Source organism: Tachysurus vachellii, chromosome 21 (genome assembly GCF_030014155.1).
Source record: "Tachysurus vachellii isolate PV-2020 chromosome 21, HZAU_Pvac_v1, whole genome shotgun sequence".
In the NCBI taxonomy this organism is placed as follows: Eukaryota; Metazoa; Chordata; class Actinopteri; order Siluriformes; family Bagridae; genus Tachysurus; species Tachysurus vachellii.
Window position 1 is genome coordinate 11,188,063 of NC_083480.1, and position 19,541 is coordinate 11,207,603.

The window sequence follows — 19,541 nt, forward strand, 5'->3', positions numbered from 1 at the left end:
TTTACTTACTCTTTTGTAAATATTTAGTTTTAAGCTGAACTTACACATGACTAAACACATATAATACTTATATGAGTCTGCATAGACCAAGCATTCAGCAGTACCAGTAAGCAAGAAGAACAAGTATATTTGGAGACAAAAGAGATATTTTAAGTAACACTGGTGGTGAAAAGTAAAATAAAATTATTTACATGAATAAAAAAAACACCTCAATTAGGGCGCACATTTTTCAATAAAGTACAAATTACATTGTGATCCATGTGGCGTGTTCAAGTAATGAACTGACAGCGACTGGTGGGTAGGCCTCTGTGCTGCAGTGTAGATAAATGACAGCACATACACCACAAAACCACATGCACCACAATGAAAATTGCCCCGTGGCTCCCATTTGCTGACAGACGGTGAAAACCTCAACTAAGATCTTATTCACTTATTCTATTTTCAAAACTATTTAGTAATCATCTTAATTGCCCCCTCAAAAAGAGTATGCAGAAAAGGATGATGTTAGGATAATGGTTTAAACACATCAATCTGGTTTGTTTAAGTAAAGAAAAACAGTTTATTTATGAGAGAACATGCAGATGCCTTTTTTGAGTGAGTCCAAATGATTGTTCAAACTAATTGCATACAGTTGACAAGACTGGAAGGATCCTTGCACATAGTCTTAGGCATGGTTTGGGAATGTTGTTCGATGTCCACTGAGCATACCTGAGACTGCAGTTACACCATGGCGCCTGGAGTCTCCTGGGGTAGGGAGGGGGCAGACATCAGGGCTACCCAGACTGACTCCCGGCCTTTCTTCACATGTGAGAATGCCATTCATCAGCCCCTCCAGGACAGTATCGCACTGAGTCCTCATAGAGGCTCCGACCCAGCTCGGCCAGTCTGGCAGTCTCGCTTCCACCGACCTTTATCAGGACAGAGATCACATTTTGGCCTGAGGGGTGCTAGGACGAGCAAGTGAATGCAGGTTGGATGGGGTGGGGGGTGAGTTTGGTGTGGGGATATGAGACAGAGAAAAGGTGGGTGAGCAGAGCCATCATCACTTCCAGCTCCCATCGGACTGATCCCTGCAGCAGATTAGTGGCATGGCTCCCCTTCTGCCAAGGAAAGTGACAACACACCAGAACATGCGGCTGTCTACCTGTCTGAGGGTCCTTGATAAGATAATCACTCTGTCTCATTTAACCTATATAGAAGAATGACAATTGAAACTGTGGAGAAGATGGCTTTTAAAGTATCTCCATATCATGACTGCAAAGGTATTGGATGTGAATTGTATAATATTATTGGGATAGTTTTACCATACATTTATTAGAATGACATAGCTGAGTAATTTTGAATTACTAACATACATCACGGTGAAATGTAATTATAACGTTAAATGTTACTGTAAATGGTTAAAATGATAGGTTCATTAATAAGTTGCAATCATTGGCAAATCACTGTAGTAAAAAAATAAAACATTCTGGAACATGCTGTTGTTAGTAATTTAAAAAAAAGATCTCGTCACATAACACCACCCCATCTTTGATCATTTTTGTATAACAGCATGCCCCATTGTGTTTTATTCCTTACATTATATTTCTGCTTATGTTGTTCCAAAAACATCCTTATGTTTTAGAGCAATTATTTTAGACCAAGCTGTCAAATTAATATGATTCATGTCAACATATTAGCCCTCAGAAGTTGATGAGTTCCTTTTGTATATAGTATATCTGTCAAGTTTTGGAATTAAATTTAATTCCATCTAGCCACTAAGCCTAGAATCTCTATGTCTTGTGTGATGAATCTCTGTAATGAGGGTGCAGGTTTGTGCTTTTTGAAAAAGTATGTTGTTGATCAAATGAGGCAATAACACAGTCAAAGCCACATGAACATGTGGAAAAGATATACACAACAAAGCTTCCTATTTTTTTCCTCTCCAGCCAACAACCAACTAATTCAACTGTCTGTCATGAGGAATTTTAGCTTCATATTTTTCATCTGTCTTTCTTGAAAAGCCCTGTCATCTGGGGCTTGAGGTACAGTTTGCCAACACTCTAATAACCCTTTATGGCCATACAATCTAATGTCTGTCCTGGCTGGTCCCCATAATCCTGTTCACCTCTGCGGCTTACTTATGCTTGAGCTTAAGTTGCATTTTTTTTTTGTTTTTATCAGGATTTTGATGATAAGTGCTATCAGCGAGGGAGAAATGAAATATGGGGGGTCTACCCCAAATCACAAGAGAGCACAGTTATTTGGGAACTCTGTGAATTGATGTGAACAGCTTACAGCTATTCGTTTGTTCTTTACTCCAAGTCTTACTGTTATCATTAGCATCATTTTCTTTCTCTGTGTGCTGCAGAATTATGCTTGGTTTAATGAATCCTATATTATTTGGGAGTATGGAATGGCTTCTCTTACGAAGTAGAGGATCATATATAATAATGTAAAAGCTTTTTTAATAAGCAGTATGAAAAATATTACATCATAAGAGTTTAAAGTTTCAATATTGTTTGACAATATACTGTACATCATTGTTAATAGTACATTAGTCATTGTCTCATAAGTACCCCAGAGCTATGTTCTGATTATAACTCTTCGTTTTACTTTTGATTTCTGCAAACCCTTCATAACAAAGTTACTCTGGACAGAATTAATGGCTTCTAAAACATAGCATGCAAATCTCAGATCTATACTTGACTTATATATTACATATCAAATTACTCTGATTACTATGTTTGTGTTGTAGTAGAAATGTTTATGTCTGACATAATCATATATTACTAAAATGTCATTAACAATCCTGCTTGTCATACAGAGCTCTGTTCAAGCCATGTTGCATGATAACAGATTTCATTTTAACCCGCATAATGTTGTGAACGTTGCAGCAGAATTAGATCATTCATTTTGCCACTGTTGCAATACAATACACTGTGAAAAATGTACAATTTACAAACATTGCAAAAATATATGTGGTATAGAATAAAATCATCAATCACATGATGTCTTCAGTCAGTAAACATTTAATATATTTTAGAACACCACTGTAATTCACCACAATGGTGCATTGTAAGAGACATGGCAAACCTTTATACTCCCCCCATCTCTCTCTACCTCTCTCTGTCCATGTTGGAATGACATTCTCAAGTGAACGTCCCTCATCAAGGGGCTTACAGAGTAAGTGATAAAGTGTTCCACTCTAATACCTACCCGCTTCTCATCTGTCATCTATAAAGAGGATTGGAAATACAACAACATTCTTCAGGATATAATGATATCCATGGAACACAGGGGGATATTGTAGAAGATATAACATGAGAAGAAGATGCCTATTTTCTTTCTTCCTTTTTTCACTGCACTGCCTGTGTGGTTACTATAACTGATAGATATGTTTTGTTTATTTATATTCTACTGCTTGAACAGGGAGATCAGCCATTTTACTGATGGACTATCACATCTGTTTTAGAGCCACTGTTTCAGGTGTCTATCATGCTGCACATTTTAATAATCACCATGTGGTTCGGAAACACCGGTGATTGGGCAGATTGATAAATGAAGCTATCCTCATTTGAGCTTAGCTGCTTTGAGGGCCCCTTCAGCTCTGGACTTCATCCAGGAAAACCTCTAACAGCCACTTATTAAGTAGTTAGACCAACAAGACTAGAGTAGTGGTCACCTGGGTATGTGTCAGAGAGGCCCAAATGGTTGTTGGTTGATGCTGGGTTCAGTAGTTGATGTGCTGGGAATCCACCACTGGACACAATGACCTCTCTTCTCCCCTGTGCTCCAAAGTCCTATGTTTGTACAGCTTGGTGGCTTGTTTGGAAATGTAATTATTACTATTTTGTAAAAACATTGTCCAATGCCACTGACATGTCTTCATGTCTTGGTCAGCTTGAGACAGGCAGACATTTATTTGAAAATTGGACAGGCAATAATATGCTTTGTATTTTTAAGTCTATTGTCAACATTTATTTGGAATTATATTATTGTATTGATAATTCTTATGAATTCAGGAAAAGCACATTTTAATCAAAAGTTCTTAACAAAAAGTTTTTCAGTGATTATCTCTAGGTGGCTAATGATAGCATTCTTTAAATGTATTATATTTATTAATTGTTTTTCCGCCTTTGTGAACCTCGTTTTTTCTCATTCTAATTTCCTAATTGAATTCATAATGTACTAAAGCATTAGGTTTCTGTGTACCGCTTGATTTTATCACATATTCAGGTGCATATAAGATTTTCTAGGTAGCATAAGATGCAGAGACATAAACACATTTTGGCTTATAATTATAACACTTTTTGTACCGATCTTTTCTTTTCTGTTTTCTAAAATTATATATTGAGACCAACAAGTTGCAAGGACTCAGTGTTGTTTCAGTAATTGCCCAGCTGTTTTTGCAGAAATATACTCACATATTACTAACACCATGCCATGTCCTTCATCACCACAAAGTGCTACAGCACGGCTCAAATTTATTATAGGTAAAGGGAAAAAATGTCAAGGCTATTGAAATGAACAGAGAAAGTATTTAGCCTCTCTTATGCATGGGCGTCAGGGCAAGAAACCAAGAATAATTTTCTAAGGTATAGCCTAAGGCTAAGGTTTGCGGCACTTAGCCAATGACAAGCTTTTAAAGAGACCAGAGCACCATGGGGTGACTGCAGATGAAACACTAGGTGGTGAAAGGGAAAGTGGTGATTTGTCATTAAGACTTTTCAAAGAGTAGTAAATGCTAAGGGTTCAATTTAGGGTTTTTTTTCCACCTCCATTCAAAGTACACCTTGTTCCTGCTAAAGTAGCTCAAATCTAACAGTTTCAGCTCTTTGTTTTTATGACAAATTTCATTGTAAACAAGGACAGCTTGTTATGTGTGTGTGTGTGTGTGTGTGTGTGTGTGTGTGTGTGTGTGTGTGTGCGCACATAGATATTTGTTAATAATATTAATGCTAAGTCTCATTGTTGTAATCTATGAGTTAGAAAATAAAATTGATTAAGGCTTTTCTGTGACTTGAAAAAATAATAACCAAATAAAATCTTGTATGCTTTAGCATGTCTTCCTCTGTTGTTCCTTTGGGGAAACCATTAAAGGTTCCACATAGTACCTTACAAAAGAGTGTTTCATGATGAGGAAAGGTTCCAAGTAGAAACTACTCTTAATGAGTAGAAAGAATTTTGTTGTTAAATGTAAAAGTCGTAGATATTTTTCAGTGTCCAGCCTTATACAGTATATTGATGTCCAAAATAGCTGATATTCTTCATATCCCACTGTGTTAGAGATATATAACACAGTGATGGGAGCAGTGTGAGGATAATTACATGTGGTATCATTTACTGATACATACAGCTGTGGCTCTGTGCCAGTACCTCCACCATTTCCTAACAAGTGCACTGATGGATATGCAAATTAGTGGAATCTTTTGTTCAATTAAGTGCCATTAAAACATGAATATTCAACAAAGTATTTGTTCCTCAATGAACATGTAACTGCAGCAGCTATGTGCTAGTTCATTTTTTTAAGTACTTGTTCATTTCAGGAATTGTAGCGATGTTCTGATATTCGTATTGTTTATAAATAAATGCATAAATAAAAATTTCTCACACATTCATAATTATGATATGACAAAGCCTGTTATATAGGCTACTTATGGCAAGCTCTGTTGTTTTTAGAGCATGAAGGTGGGGGGGGGGTGTCTTATAATCTCTGCATTCTTTTCAGAATTAAAATAAGAAAAAGTGGGTTTCCTTCTTTATTCAGTGGCATACTCAGTCTTACTTATACTTGTACTTGTTAAGTATAATCAGTCATATTTATCAGTCATAACAGATTTTGTTTTAGAAAATAACGAGTCATAGGCTTTTTGTGGAGAGCTTGTTTATTTGTTTGATTGGAGACTTTGTTTTGTCATTGAAATTAGCTAAACCACAGTAAACTATATTGGTACTAATAAATATATATTCAAAAAAGCATAAACATCCTTTTTTCTTGTTCACTTATGTTGTTAATAGTCCCTCTTCTTGTTCCATATTTAGTCAATTTTATTTCATTGTAATCCGTGTCTTCGTATTCTGTACGAAGAAAAAGCAAGTCTCGTTCATCCAAAGTTTGATGCTATTTGGATAAGACCTCCATCGTGTGGTTGTGAAAGGGTAGTCCAAAATATAGGTTAAGACATTGGCTGAGAAGAAATGTGTGGGGGCGTTGATAGAGTGAACAAATGTTACATGCAGGGAGGATGTACCCCAGATGACAAAAAGGCCTGCAGGACAGCAAGGTTCAGCCAGCTGCTTGGCCTCTCAGATTTGTGATTGATGGTGTTGATGTTCTAAATCGGGCCTCAGATACGCCAAGTACAGAAATCATAATAGCGGTCCTTTAGATTAAGGCTGGAGATAGCGGGGTAAAGATGGAGACAGACGACGGGTTCCCAGAATGCAGCAGTGTATGGGATGCCAGCTGTGATAAGCAGACCACATTGCTACATACATAACATCTTTCTGGTGTTTGAGTAATCCAATTATCAGACATAAGTATTAAAGTATGCCAGGCCAAGATGGAAATTGTATTGTGCACTTGGCTGGCTGGATATACCATCTGCACAGAGCAATAATGCTTCATAGTATGCTAAAAGATGGTTAGATTCAGTAACAGATTCATAGAGTCTCGAGTTTCGTAAATTGTCTCTGTCATCACTCTGAATCTCACAAGATACTTGATGCTGCAGAAATCAGAAATATATTAGTGATAAGTATATAACTAAAGTTCAAAATAATTTCCCAATGCAGACAGCATAGTAAATATATATTTTATAATATCTTATATCAGATATAAGTTTGTTCATTCAGTCTTTTGTCATGTTATTTTATGAAAGTGTTAAAAGGGGAAGGCTGTAATGAAGAAGAAAGAGAACATGCCACACAGATGCTGTAACAGAACAGATATAACAGAAGATATTTCTCAAGATTACAAGATTATCTATCCGTATCTAACAGTAGCTTCACTCCTTGTCCTAACCTACAAAAAATCTAACTTCATATGCTTTGAGTCATGCAAATTAGCATTAGAAATTGCCTTAGCCTAGGGCTTTAGAAAGAAATAGTGCAGGTCCTAGTCCAGTTATGCCATTATAATTTGAAACATGTTTTGTGACACCTAACCCAAGAGAGATGTTCAGTTATATTTAAACTAGTTTCACAGACTAATATTAAGTTTCATGTTGCAGACTGTAACAAACCCTGATTTTCTTTATAGATAATAATAGTATTTAGAAATCAATCAGATTGCACTGCTATTATATAAGGTTTTTTTTGTGATTGAATTTAAGCACCCGGAATTCTGGATACTCTGTCCTGAATATACATGAAAGTGAATTAAAAATGAAACTATTACTGGGATGTTAAGAGAGTAATAGCTTAGGAGAGAGAGAGTGAGCAATTAGTTAGAAAAGGAATATGCCCACCTATTACCTGGATCATCATTCTGGAAGCCAAAAATGACCACTCATATTGTAGTGTGCAGGCATTTTACAGGCTTTCAACTACATTCAAGAGACTTTAAAGAGTTTGCAATTATTAAACTTTGTATTGACCCTGCAGTTAAATGCTTGTACGTGTCCATTATGTGGCAATCTCACATCCAGGATAATGGGCATTTTTCAGAAGAGTCAGAAGTCAAACTGTACACTGCATGAAAAGCAGTGTTAAGAGGCTGGCAATCTGTATAATTAAATAAAACCCAACTGAGTGTGTACACCACAATGCAACAGAGGGTTGCTACATTTTAAATAGACTGTAGGGCTTTATGGTATTTATGTTTGACAGCACTGAATGACATACTGTTTAAAATGCTGCACATTACACAGGGCATGAACCTAAACAATCATCACTTAGCCATGCTGCCTTATATGTTACGTTTTAATATTTTAATAAATCATAAAAAGCGGTTAAACACATCTGTGTGCCAAGCAAAACACCAATTTGTCCTTCTCAAGTTGTCATTTGGCATTTGTTGCATAAGAGTAACAAATGATCCTTCACAAAAATGAAGGCTCCTAATAGCTTTTACCCGTTTACAAGTTTTTCTACTAATTATCTTTATTAGCACTTGTAAAAGGCCTGTGTGCTCTGAGAAGGCCGTGGTTGTTTAGAGATAATGGCTGTACAGCCTTCTCTGTCTGGAGTGTTGACGCGCTGATGTCTTTCTAGCCTCAGGCCAGTTAGATTGGCGTTCATGAAGCACCCTCATTGTTTACAGCAGACGCCCCCCGACTTCTCCCCTTTGCCCCTCGTTCAGAACGAGAGACAGTGTAGTTCTCTGACTGCATGATCCCTTCATGTGCTCTGGTGAAATACAGATGCCCCGACCTGGCTCTATTTCAGCCAGGCTTGTGTATACGCATATAATTTTCACCCAGCTGTCTCAAGGTCCAAGACTCATGGGGTACTTTTTTCTCTTGTTGCACCTGATCACACACAACAATGTACAATGCTAGCTTTCATATTTAGACACATTTACACTGGATCTAGAATCTAGAATGATGTTAATTTTTTGTGTATAATCTCCTTTCCCCACAGCCAGTACCCTGTTGCTCTCTACATTTTACACAAATTGTAGTTACTGTTACCATCATGAACTTGATTACATTTCTATAAAAGGAGTGTTTTATTTCACAGCATTTTGCCAACAATTACACTTGTTTATTAACTAAAGAACTATACAATTCATTTATTGTTACATTACATTTCTTAGAGTGTCCACAAAACTGTAAAGAAAACAAATTAGATTCTGTTATCACTCACTTTACAACATGTATGAATAGTCATTCCACATTTTACAACGTGCTTTAACTGAAGACTCTAAGGACACTGAAAACCTCTTCACTTTATCAACATTTACATGGTTTTCATATGCTTATGTAGATTGTCAGATGTTACTAGTAAATTAACTGAAACAAGCACTAACACGACTGGGGTTTAATATACTATATAAAAGTTCAACTGCTGAAGAACATTTTTTGTTGAATTAATAGCATATTAGTGTTTGTAATGGGTTTCTTTTTCTTTATTAAAAAGATATATATTTTCAAAACAGGAGAAGAACGAATTGCTTTGTCTATATATGTGTCTAATTTTTCTTGTCTGTTTCTTAACGTCCCTTATTTTTCCTTTGGGTCAAACTTTAAAAAAATTAAACAACACCTTCTTCTCTTTTTCCATTAAAAATAGGTTATAATATAGGATTGTATACTCAAGAAACTCTGTGGTTGTGAGTTTTAGCCTGGTTCGTGTTTAGGGAGAAGCTCTGGCGTCATATGTGGCTGTGTAAAATCTCCTGATAAAGTGCAGCTAATGTAAACTTGGAAGTGAGGGCACAATGGATCAGATGTTTTCCTTGTTAAAGTGTGTCGCTAAATGCCACCAGCTCTTCCACCAGGAGGACCACATGCATTGCAACTAATCTATTCCATAACTTATCAACATGTGTAGCCCATTAATGTAGTCTGTGGAGAACAACACAAAGACACCCAGCCTTGGGATTTTTTGGTGGCGTGAGCAAATCTGTTTAGTATTAAGGAAATAACAATGTGGGTGACACAGAGCCGGCCAAAATTCCAGCAATGGTGGAGAAACCCCAAATAAGCAACTGCAGAATTTGTTGACATTGCTTTGTAACAACTAACCATTCAGATGTTCAGCTTTTTTCACTTCTCTATATCAGAAGTGATTCGGTTACCTTTATTGATAAATGACATACAGACAGTCACACAATAAACAATTAAAATATATGACTCCAACTGGCATTGTCTGTTGTCTCACAGGACTCATTGTCTTTGATGACAAGCAAAAGTGGTGAAGGCTTTATTTCAAGCCCATGAAAAGCAGGAGTCTAACTTCCCCTCTCTGGTGTAATTTTTAAATTCCTTGCCTGAAACAGAGGTCAAAGGGGACTCTCTGCCTGTTCTCCAAGGACTCTCATATTCACCTTGTGCACCCGCTCCCTCCCTCACTGTCACCTCCCAGCTTTGTCATCCCATCCCTGTGCGGCACTCCCATTGCACTCCAGCTTGCTCTCACTTCCTTTTTACTGCTGCCCGCTCTGACAGCTCCTTTCATCCATTGTCCTCCACCGTGCCTTCATATCCATCCCTCCTACCCCAGAAGCTGCAGTGGTTGGCAACCGTTTATGGTTCTATATCAAGATAATGAAAAGGATTGATCTTAGAGATGCATCAGTTTCACTTATGACACAACAGACAAAATAATCCGTGATTGACTACAAAGAACCCACTTCTGAGTGGATAACCCTGAAAGCACTCGTCCAAAATTATTTAACCAAATACAAAAAAAAATAAATGTTTTCAAGTGATATTGTGATTAAATATAGAAAAATCTCTGTACATTCTGTATTTATGAATATATAAATATAATTGGACAAATCCTATTTTCTGTATAGTCAAATAGAGCAACCATTTGCAAGATACTAGATACTAGATTGAAAAGGAAGAGTTTTGAGATTTAAGATATGTCTATACTTTTGGCATATGCCTTTGTGTTAGTTAATGTGCTGTGTAAGGAATAAAACATAACAGGACATGCTGTTATAAGAAAACAATCAATGACAGGCTGATGTGTCTTTTGATAATGCATTTAATGTTGTGGTACACCCATAAAACTAGATGGCTGCTGTTTCACTCTGTTATAGCAGCTCATGTAATGTTACAGAGCAGCCGGAAAGCACTTTGTCTGAAGAATTACAGACCAACACAAAATGCTGATACTGGAGAATCATTCCATGGATATTCAATAAACTCTGCTTACAACTTAAAAAACACTTCACCATATCAATGAATAAACATTTCTGTGTTTCTTAGAATTCTTTTATTTTCTTGATTGTGTGGAGTGTCTGTTATTATAAGTCTCTGTGAATCAGCTGTAACTACAGAAAGTGTTGCCTAATAATACAAGAGCATTAATATAAACATGTGAGTTGTCTTGATACTGCCAGTAGCTACTGTTAAATGAAATTACTCATCACCATGTTACCCAGTACACACGCACTCACACACACACACACATACACACACACACACACACACACACACACACACACACACACACACACACACACACACACACACACACACACAAAACCATTTTCAATACTCAGTGACAGTCCAATCACATTCATGATTCAACTCATTTTTTTCAATTCAATGCTGAAAGCATCAACCATTTCATGTTCATGAGTAATCTTGAGTGAGAGCAAATTTAGAGATATTCCTACAGGTGTGTGCATGTGTCTGAGAGGAACAGAGATTTGATTGCATTCCCCTGCATACGCCACCTCCAGAAACAGATCACACATGTTAGCATATCACCGGTTTCCTCAACACATTACCACAGTGAACCCTGCTTGTTAGTGTTAATGGATCAGATCAGCACAGATCTGGCCCTGTTGACAGATGCCCTGTCAGACCTGCACATGTGAGAGCAGCCTCCAAGCACAGGTGTCTCTGTCTAGTGTCCTCCATTACAGCACAGCCATGTACAATCTCTTTCTCTTGTGCCTCAGGCCAGGGCCTCCAAAAGCGTTCCTATGGGAGAGCCAATGCAGCTCTTAATGCAGATGCAGTCAGCATGCGTCAATGTACTCTGAACCTGCTCATTGGACACATGTGATGCCCCCCCGTCTCATACACACTCCCCTCCACCCGTGACACTGTTATTTTTGGCTTTCTTTGGGACATATGTCATTGGGCAGAGTGTGCAGCACATGGTTAATTAAGCTACCTCAAAGTAAGCACACAGAGAAAGAGAGAGATATTTATTACTGCTGTTCTATACCAGCTTGTCACAAATAAATGTCTAGGCACCACAACAAAGTGTCAGCACTAAGAGCAATGTCAACGGCTTGATTCCTAACTGCAAAATGTGCACACAAAGGAAGTTTCCTCCTCAATCTAGTCTTGTGCGTATTTATTTGATGTAATCAGGTCAAAATAGTAACATTTGTCTTGTGCTGCTTTGCTTTCCAGGTTTCAGGAAGAAATAAATTGCATCTGTGTTCACTATATCTGCTGATGTGTGCTCATTTATTAGGCCCATTCCAGAGAGTTATGCAAGTGGCAGTTTACAGTTTGTTTGATTTTAGACTGAAAGCCAATTAATCCCAGTCTAAGAGTGGTGCCATGTTAAGGGGGATTTGCTTCAACATTTGTAGTTCATCACTGAGCTTGGGCAAACATAAAGTTTCAATCACCATACATATCACTGAAATTGGTTTCACCTATTTTGTTGTATCACAGTATCACACTGACTTTAACGCCATATTAGTGCTGTTGTACTTTTCTTACACCCCCTCATTCAACAGGTCATCCTCCTCTTCCTGGGTGTGTGAGCTGTGGGCAGGCTGGTTAGAGGCATGTGATAGGCATTAGCCCAGGGAGAGAAGTCCAGATCATTATGTTTAAGAGCTTTGCAATGCTTATTAACAGCTTTCCACCATACAGCCCTGGCAGGGGCTCCTGGCTCCTGCAGCCTCTGGCCCAGCTCACTTCCAGCCTCCTCTCTTTCTCTGCTCTGCAGTCACTCTCTAACCCTGACAACTTTGCAGCCCCCACTGAACTAAACTACAGGCGCGGGCAGCAGTGATTGTTCCCTTATGGCTTTATAGAGTCATCTTGAAGGTAAAACAATTAACCTCTAAAAGTCTCACTTATTCATCTTTTTGTATTTTCCCTAACTCTGATGAATTACAGTAGACAAGGCTTGTAGTAACAAAACTGAGGGATATAAGCCTGGACCCTCTGATAAATCCAGGGAGTTAAAGGGGTTTACCTGAATGTTGTGCGCAGGTTCTGATGCAGGAGAAAAACTCATTGGCTGAGTTCCCCAAAGTCCAGATATTACACAGACACATTCAAACAGTCTTTATTCCATAATGTGGACAAGGATCTGGACTACACATTAGACCATTTAAATCCACTAAAGTAACTAAACAGGTTATACGTGATGTTTGGTGTTTGTATATATGTTTTACATCAATCCATTGTTAATGTTAATGTAGGTATTCATTCTTTGTTAGGTGTTTAATTGTTTTTATATTTGTGAACATTACAATAACAGAAAATCCATTATAAATCACAGATTTATATTAATGTGCTTATTGTAATTTATTATGATTTCTGTAGTAGTAACTCATTCAAAGCACCCTACATATTGAAGACATTCTATTAGTTAAGACTAATAATGAATAGATTTTTTTAAAACACATATGTAAAGACATTGTGTCCTGGGTCAGCACTTTATAACAGTCCAAGGTAAAACATTGCTGTTTTATATCTTATTAACTTCAAGACAAAGAAAAAAAGAGACTGATCTGAAAAATAATGAAACTTGTTTTCTTGCTTTGACTACACATTGAATTTAACTATAAATTGATAAAATGTATGATTTTTAACAAATAACACATTGTAATAATGGGCAAATTGCTGTGGTATAGGAAGAATAAAACATTTCAGGATGTACAGTTATTGGGAAATAATCAGCTTCTGGTGGTAAAGTTCATCTCAGTGCTTTATTCCTAGTAACCTATACTACAGACATGATCATATTTCACCCACATACTATTCTGCCACGTACACTTATCTTTCTCATTGTGCTTTAACTGATATAAAGTTTAAAATTATTTTCCAGTCACATCATTAGCCATGATAAAAATTCCATGATTTTTTACAGTAAGCTTAAGGTTTGTGTGTGGCTTCATGGCTTTTCTCAGCTTAATGTGCTATAATTATAATAAAGCTATACTCATTTTTATACTCAAAGCTATACTCACTCCCCCACCTAAAGTTGTCTTAATTTGGTCTACGGACATTAGTAGTGGCTACATTCTTAACTGGAGTTATTTGAGAAGTGGAAAAATTAATTTTTCTCAAGGGCTTTGCTCTTTCATTCAGTAACCTTAAGGGAGGTTCATAAACCCAATTCCCCTTAGGGTGTAAAATATAATTTATAAAAACTTATGGTCTTATTAGAAAGCTTAATTCAGCTGATATTTGCACACTTCAACCTTTGAAGAAACCAGGCAGTGCTCAATAAATTCTTTTTTATGTATAAAACTCAGGGTTTAAGCAAGTCATAAATGTAACCTGCACACAAATCACTTGCTGCAAACAAACCTTTCCAAGATGGCAGAAATTAGTCCATACAAATCTAAGCTGTTGTTTATCTATAGATATTAATCCCAGTGTAAAATTCCAGTGTAAAATTCCCACGTCATCTAACAATGCACGTTAATGCATCTAACAATACAACTTTGGTTCACTTGGTGGACAACCAACTGTGCTTATGATAATCTGGCTGTTTATTTCCTCAGAGGCTTTTCAGGTAGTTGTTCAGTCCCTTGACTGCTCATGATTGGAGCATTTTGGCAGTTCCTGCTCTGCAAGCCATCCAATCCCTACAGCTGAGAGATCCCTTGTCTTCAATCTCCCCACGTTCCTCCACATTATCCCACTGCCGCACTTCCTCCACTGGTTTCCTGTGCCTGCCCACAACAGATTTAAAACGCGGATGCTTATCTACAGTTCCAAAAATGAACCCCCAGTTAGCTGAAAGCAATTAAACCCTGTTCTTCCCCACAGTCCCTTTAAGTTTCTAGCATGGCTCAGCTTAACCCACCATTTGTCAAGATACAAGGAAAACTGTGGTTTGGCACTCAGGTGGTGGAATGAATTTCTCCTGTTTGTCCAATCAGCTGAGTCTTCAGACAAAGACTGAAGACACACCTCTTCACAGACCTCAGTTCTAAATCCATGAAAACATGCCAAAAATTCTACTTGTACTGTTCTTTACTATGCTAACTCTTATAATAAATTATCTCTAAAAGGATTTTAGTTTATTGGTATCTTCTATGATAATTTACTAGCATGATTATCCGGTTTTAAGTTTTGATGGATAAAGGTGTCTGCTAAATGCTGTATACAGCTATATAAATGTTTATGTATCCAGGAAATCAGATTTGAACATAGTGCATTGTTAACAAGCTCTTTTAAACACTTAGGGTTCAAGGTATTCATCTTACAACGTATTATTTAGTAACTCATATGAATTATTCAGTAACTACAGTGAAGCACAGAGGAAAGGTACAGTATGTAATTCTGGGCCTGCTGATTGGCCCTAGAAGTTTAGGGGTAATGGAAACCGACAGTCTGGTAGTAGTGAGAGTGTATTTTAATATTTACCTCACATAACCCTGAACATAGTTGAGCCTTGGCAATAGTGTATAAATGGAATTACAAATTATAAACAGAAGTAGAACTATGTGCATGGCTTTTTACTGTAACCATAACATAGAGAACTCATACATCTTTTATAGTTATAACCTGAAAAAAAAATCGCACCATATTCTTATTTAGAAGATGGAAACGAAATCTTTCTGTCCTTTTTGTTGATTACTATAGAAAGTGAAACATGACATGCTCACCAAACATTTATTCTGCACAGAAGCCCAGCGAGTGTATTATTGAAATGGCTGAGTTAAAAATTGCAAGGGAACATGGGTTTGTTTTGGCGTGTGTGGCTTGTTCTCTTCTCCTGTGGCTGTAGACTACTGGTCTACAGGCAGCCGTTTATTGACTGAGCCTCTTACTGTGAGAGAGGGAAGAAATGGCTTCGTATTATAACCGTATGGTGGAAAAAAATACGTTGGCAGCAGTTTTTGTACAGAACGCTTTTTTAAAGAGATGGTCCTGACCACAACTCATAAACCACACTTTATTTAGACTGGCTCGCATCCATTATTTGTTCATAGGGCTTTCTCTCTCACACCGAAATATGTTCCAGTGTTTTTCAGTTGGGGGGGGGGGGGGGGTATGAGAGTCTAGATGAACTGTTGCCAGGTGTTGTTACAATGGCATACCATTAGGTGATTCCACATTGCCCTCATCAGTGGCCATATGGCAGAGAACAGGATTGGCGGTGCTTTTGCAGAAATATTTGGAAATGTTTAATCTCCCAGGGGTGCAATCATCAGCTCATTATTTAACTAAAACTATTGTGGCTTCACAAAAAAATAAAAATACTTTTAATATCTGTTTGGAATGGTGAATATTATTACTCATCAGCATTCTGTAGTTCGTGGTCATTTTAATACTTCTTATGCAACATAATTACACTAGATAAATTGGTACACAGTAAATGAATGGTCTTGAATGAAAATGTTTATTCAAATCATTATTAGTGTGCGAAATATCACATATATACAATACTTGCTAATCTTATACACCCAGTTTGATTTACAAATAACAACATCAACAAGAAATGAGGCTTAGCAACTGTTGCCATGAGGAACGTTGTTGAACTCCACCTCTTCTGGCTCCTCAACAGAGACAACAAGGCCGTCACTCTGAAAGCTCTCTCCAGCAACAGCGATGCCAAACAGTGCCCCTGTATGACCCTCTTCTGACTGATCTCTCATTACCTTTTAATGTATTCCTGCTTGTTCCTACATGGCAGTGCAGCTTGTTTGTGATGAGGGGATACACCAAGTTGCTTCATGCTTCGGCACAAACAATCTGCACTTCATTTCTCTGAATAACAGCTCCTGATGGGCTTAGTTGCAGGTTCTGCAGTTTGGACACCAGTGAATTTCCTACAATGTGATGAAGAGAGGGAGAGAGAGAGATGGAGCATCAGTGTGATACTTCTGTGACTCTTGGAGATGCTATCATTAAGCGTGTTGGCAATCATGGCAGCTGAATTCCATGCCTGTGAATGAGGAAGCCAGTGTCAGCTCTAGTTCATGTGGGGAAGTGCTCAGAAATGCATTCACTATCATAGACGTGTTCTGTTTGCCACAGCGGGAGACAAACATGAGCATGGGGGCATCGTGGGGAAACAGCACAACACAGTAAAATGAGCAAAAATACATACATTAAGACTTTTTGTGTTCGGGCAGTAGAAAAAAGAAAGAAGCTGATTTCAATATAAATGGAAGTGGAAGCATGTCTTTAGATCTTCTTTGATTGTCACTTTTCAAGATGTAAAAAATACCCTGAAGCCTAGTTTTGTAGGCTTGCTCGGAAGTCAATGCTAATTTTCCCCCCGTTGCTAAGGCGACACACTAGGGAGCCTTGATTTCCTTCGCCTGGTCATCGGGCTTTGCTCTTTCAAAAGACTTCTCCTCAGTCAGCTCTCTGAGCCCTTGAAATATCTCTCAATGTTGAGCAATCAACAACAGAAGAACATCTCAAATCAGGCTCCCTGCAAGCAAAAAAAAAAAAACAACAATGATGTACTGTACAGTATTCATTTTCACTGTTAAAAAAAAGTCCCACTGAGTGTCTTTGAGTGGTAATTTCACTGAGTGCCATATTGTGAGCGTCAGCCTATTGTAACAGTGTCAGGGACACTTATACGAATTCATACTACAAGCAAATCAAACTTGCCATATTTCGAAGAGTTATATCATTCCTGAATTCAACATAAAACTCAAAAGACATTGCTGAAAAGGCCAGAACCCAATACATGTTGCCACACTGTCGCTCACAAACATATAACATTTCAAGCTGTCAGCCACTGAGCTAAAATCACAGATGCATGCAGCTATTTTGTAGTCTGTAAATGACCCCTCTCAGTCTCCACACACACCTCTGTGATGGACACATCATACCAGTTAACTGGCAGTGCTAAATCACAGGGGGTCTTACCAACATGTGGTTACCTCCACAGCCCGGTACACTCATGGTTCATGAGAGCGATGGGCCTATATCAAGTATATTTCTAAATATTCTTACCATAGTACTATGAATACATTTACAACTCATTATATTTGCATATGAAAAGTACAGAACAGTTAGATCTTGTGTAAATCAATTAAACCTCTAGAAAAGATTCATAAAACAATCATTAATTTTTAATCATAAAAAAATCATTTGCATATTTTATAAAACACCAAGATATTAATTTAGTTTATTATGTCCTCAGGGGTATTCATATGAAGACATTTATTTATGACAGCATAAAATGTTCAAAGCACATGCAAGATGTGTTCTACACACTGCTTTGCAATTAACCTCTTCATGAGAAAAAAAATTTCTAGACATTATTTGTCTCTTGTTCAGATGAAAGTAAGTAAATAAATTGAAGGTGTGCAGTGGAGGGATGTGCATGAGGAAAAGACTAAAATGACAGGGAGTTTAGCACCCAATCCTTTTAGCAGACCACTGACACATGAATGAGCACCAAGAGAGAGAGCAAGAAAAAAGTAGACAACCAATTTAGGAGTAATACAGCTAAAAACAGACAAGTGTAATTTCATCCATCTGGACAGATGTGTAAAAGTGCTCCTCAGAACATTCCCTATGATTCCCCCTGATTGATCTTCCCCCAGACTGAAACACCTATTATTAGCCACAAGCCTAATAGCACCAGGATGGCTTGCTGCTATCCCAGAGGCCAATTCTCTGGTCATTTCTCACACACCACAGCTGTAGAAACCAACCAGCAGCAGGGAGGAAGGAGCTGTGGGGGGCGGTATGGATGCACGTCACTCTCAGGAAGGTGAGTGTGGGTGATGAAGCCATCATATTCAATCAATAGACAGGATTCTAAAATGTTTTTCTCATGCAGCCCCAATGACCTTGTTTTATCTAGGCTTTTATGCACAGTTATGAGGTGTAAATAGTTCGGTATTAAAAGCTATGTGGCCTAAATTTGCTAATGGACAGAAAATGTCGCTCGCCTCCGATAAAAGATGAGCAGACACTTGTGGCAGTCTACCATACAAGATAAAAGAGTACTTAAAGAGTCTCTTCTATGTAGTGACTGTATTTAAAAACAATAATAGCTTATCTTGGAACAGTCGACAGCTTCGGTAAGGTGATGCATCATCAATAGGTGAAAAATCATTTGAAAATGTTTTAATCTACACATATTTTACTAAGATCTTCATATATTTCACTATGAGCAAAATGTTTCATTGCAATCTACACATTGCATTGCGAAACACACCTAAAAGAAAACAACACTTCCAGTACACTTGTTGTGGAACCGGTAAAATGCAGGCAACTAGTCAAGGAATTCATGCTGTCTTGTGATTGACAGATCTCCTCCCATTTCATGTCACTCCATCCATATGTCCACAGTGTACTCTTATCAAATCCAAACTATTTTCATCAGAAAATGACTTGTACAATGCTTGTCTATCACAGCTTCAGCATCCAGCTTGACATCGGCACTGAATACCTTTATACAGGCTACCTATAACTAAATCAACATACACACACAAAGGAGCTACAATAGCAATAAAAAGCAGGAAAACATAATATACTGGTTTCCTAATACTTTTGCAGATGAGCGATTTTCGTGAGGCATGGTTTGTTTTGTGGAAAATGACTTTGCCTTGTTTTTATTATTTATATCAACACCCTCTCTCCTTGTATTGATTGAATAAGCGTTCTGGTGGATGCATTTCCAAGGGCAGTTATCAGTGTGATTGCCTGCTTGTGTTTTGTTTAAAACAGACACGGTCTAAAACCCTTGAATTG

The 19,541-nt window shown here is 37.7% G+C and overlaps 1 long non-coding RNA gene across 3 annotated transcripts in view; it reads right to left on the reverse strand.

The window, feature by feature from the left end:
* Positions 1 to 16,192: 16,192 nt before the first annotated feature.
* The window catches only part of LOC132864145 (uncharacterized), a 14,145-nt gene continuing 10,796 nt past the window's right edge, over positions 16,193 to 19,541 (reverse strand). For all 3 annotated transcript variants that reach the window (XR_009650183.1, XR_009650182.1, XR_009650181.1), the window contains exon 2: positions 16,193 to 17,256. This is a non-coding gene — a long non-coding RNA (uncharacterized LOC132864145). The remainder of the gene's footprint in view (positions 17,257 to 19,541) is intronic.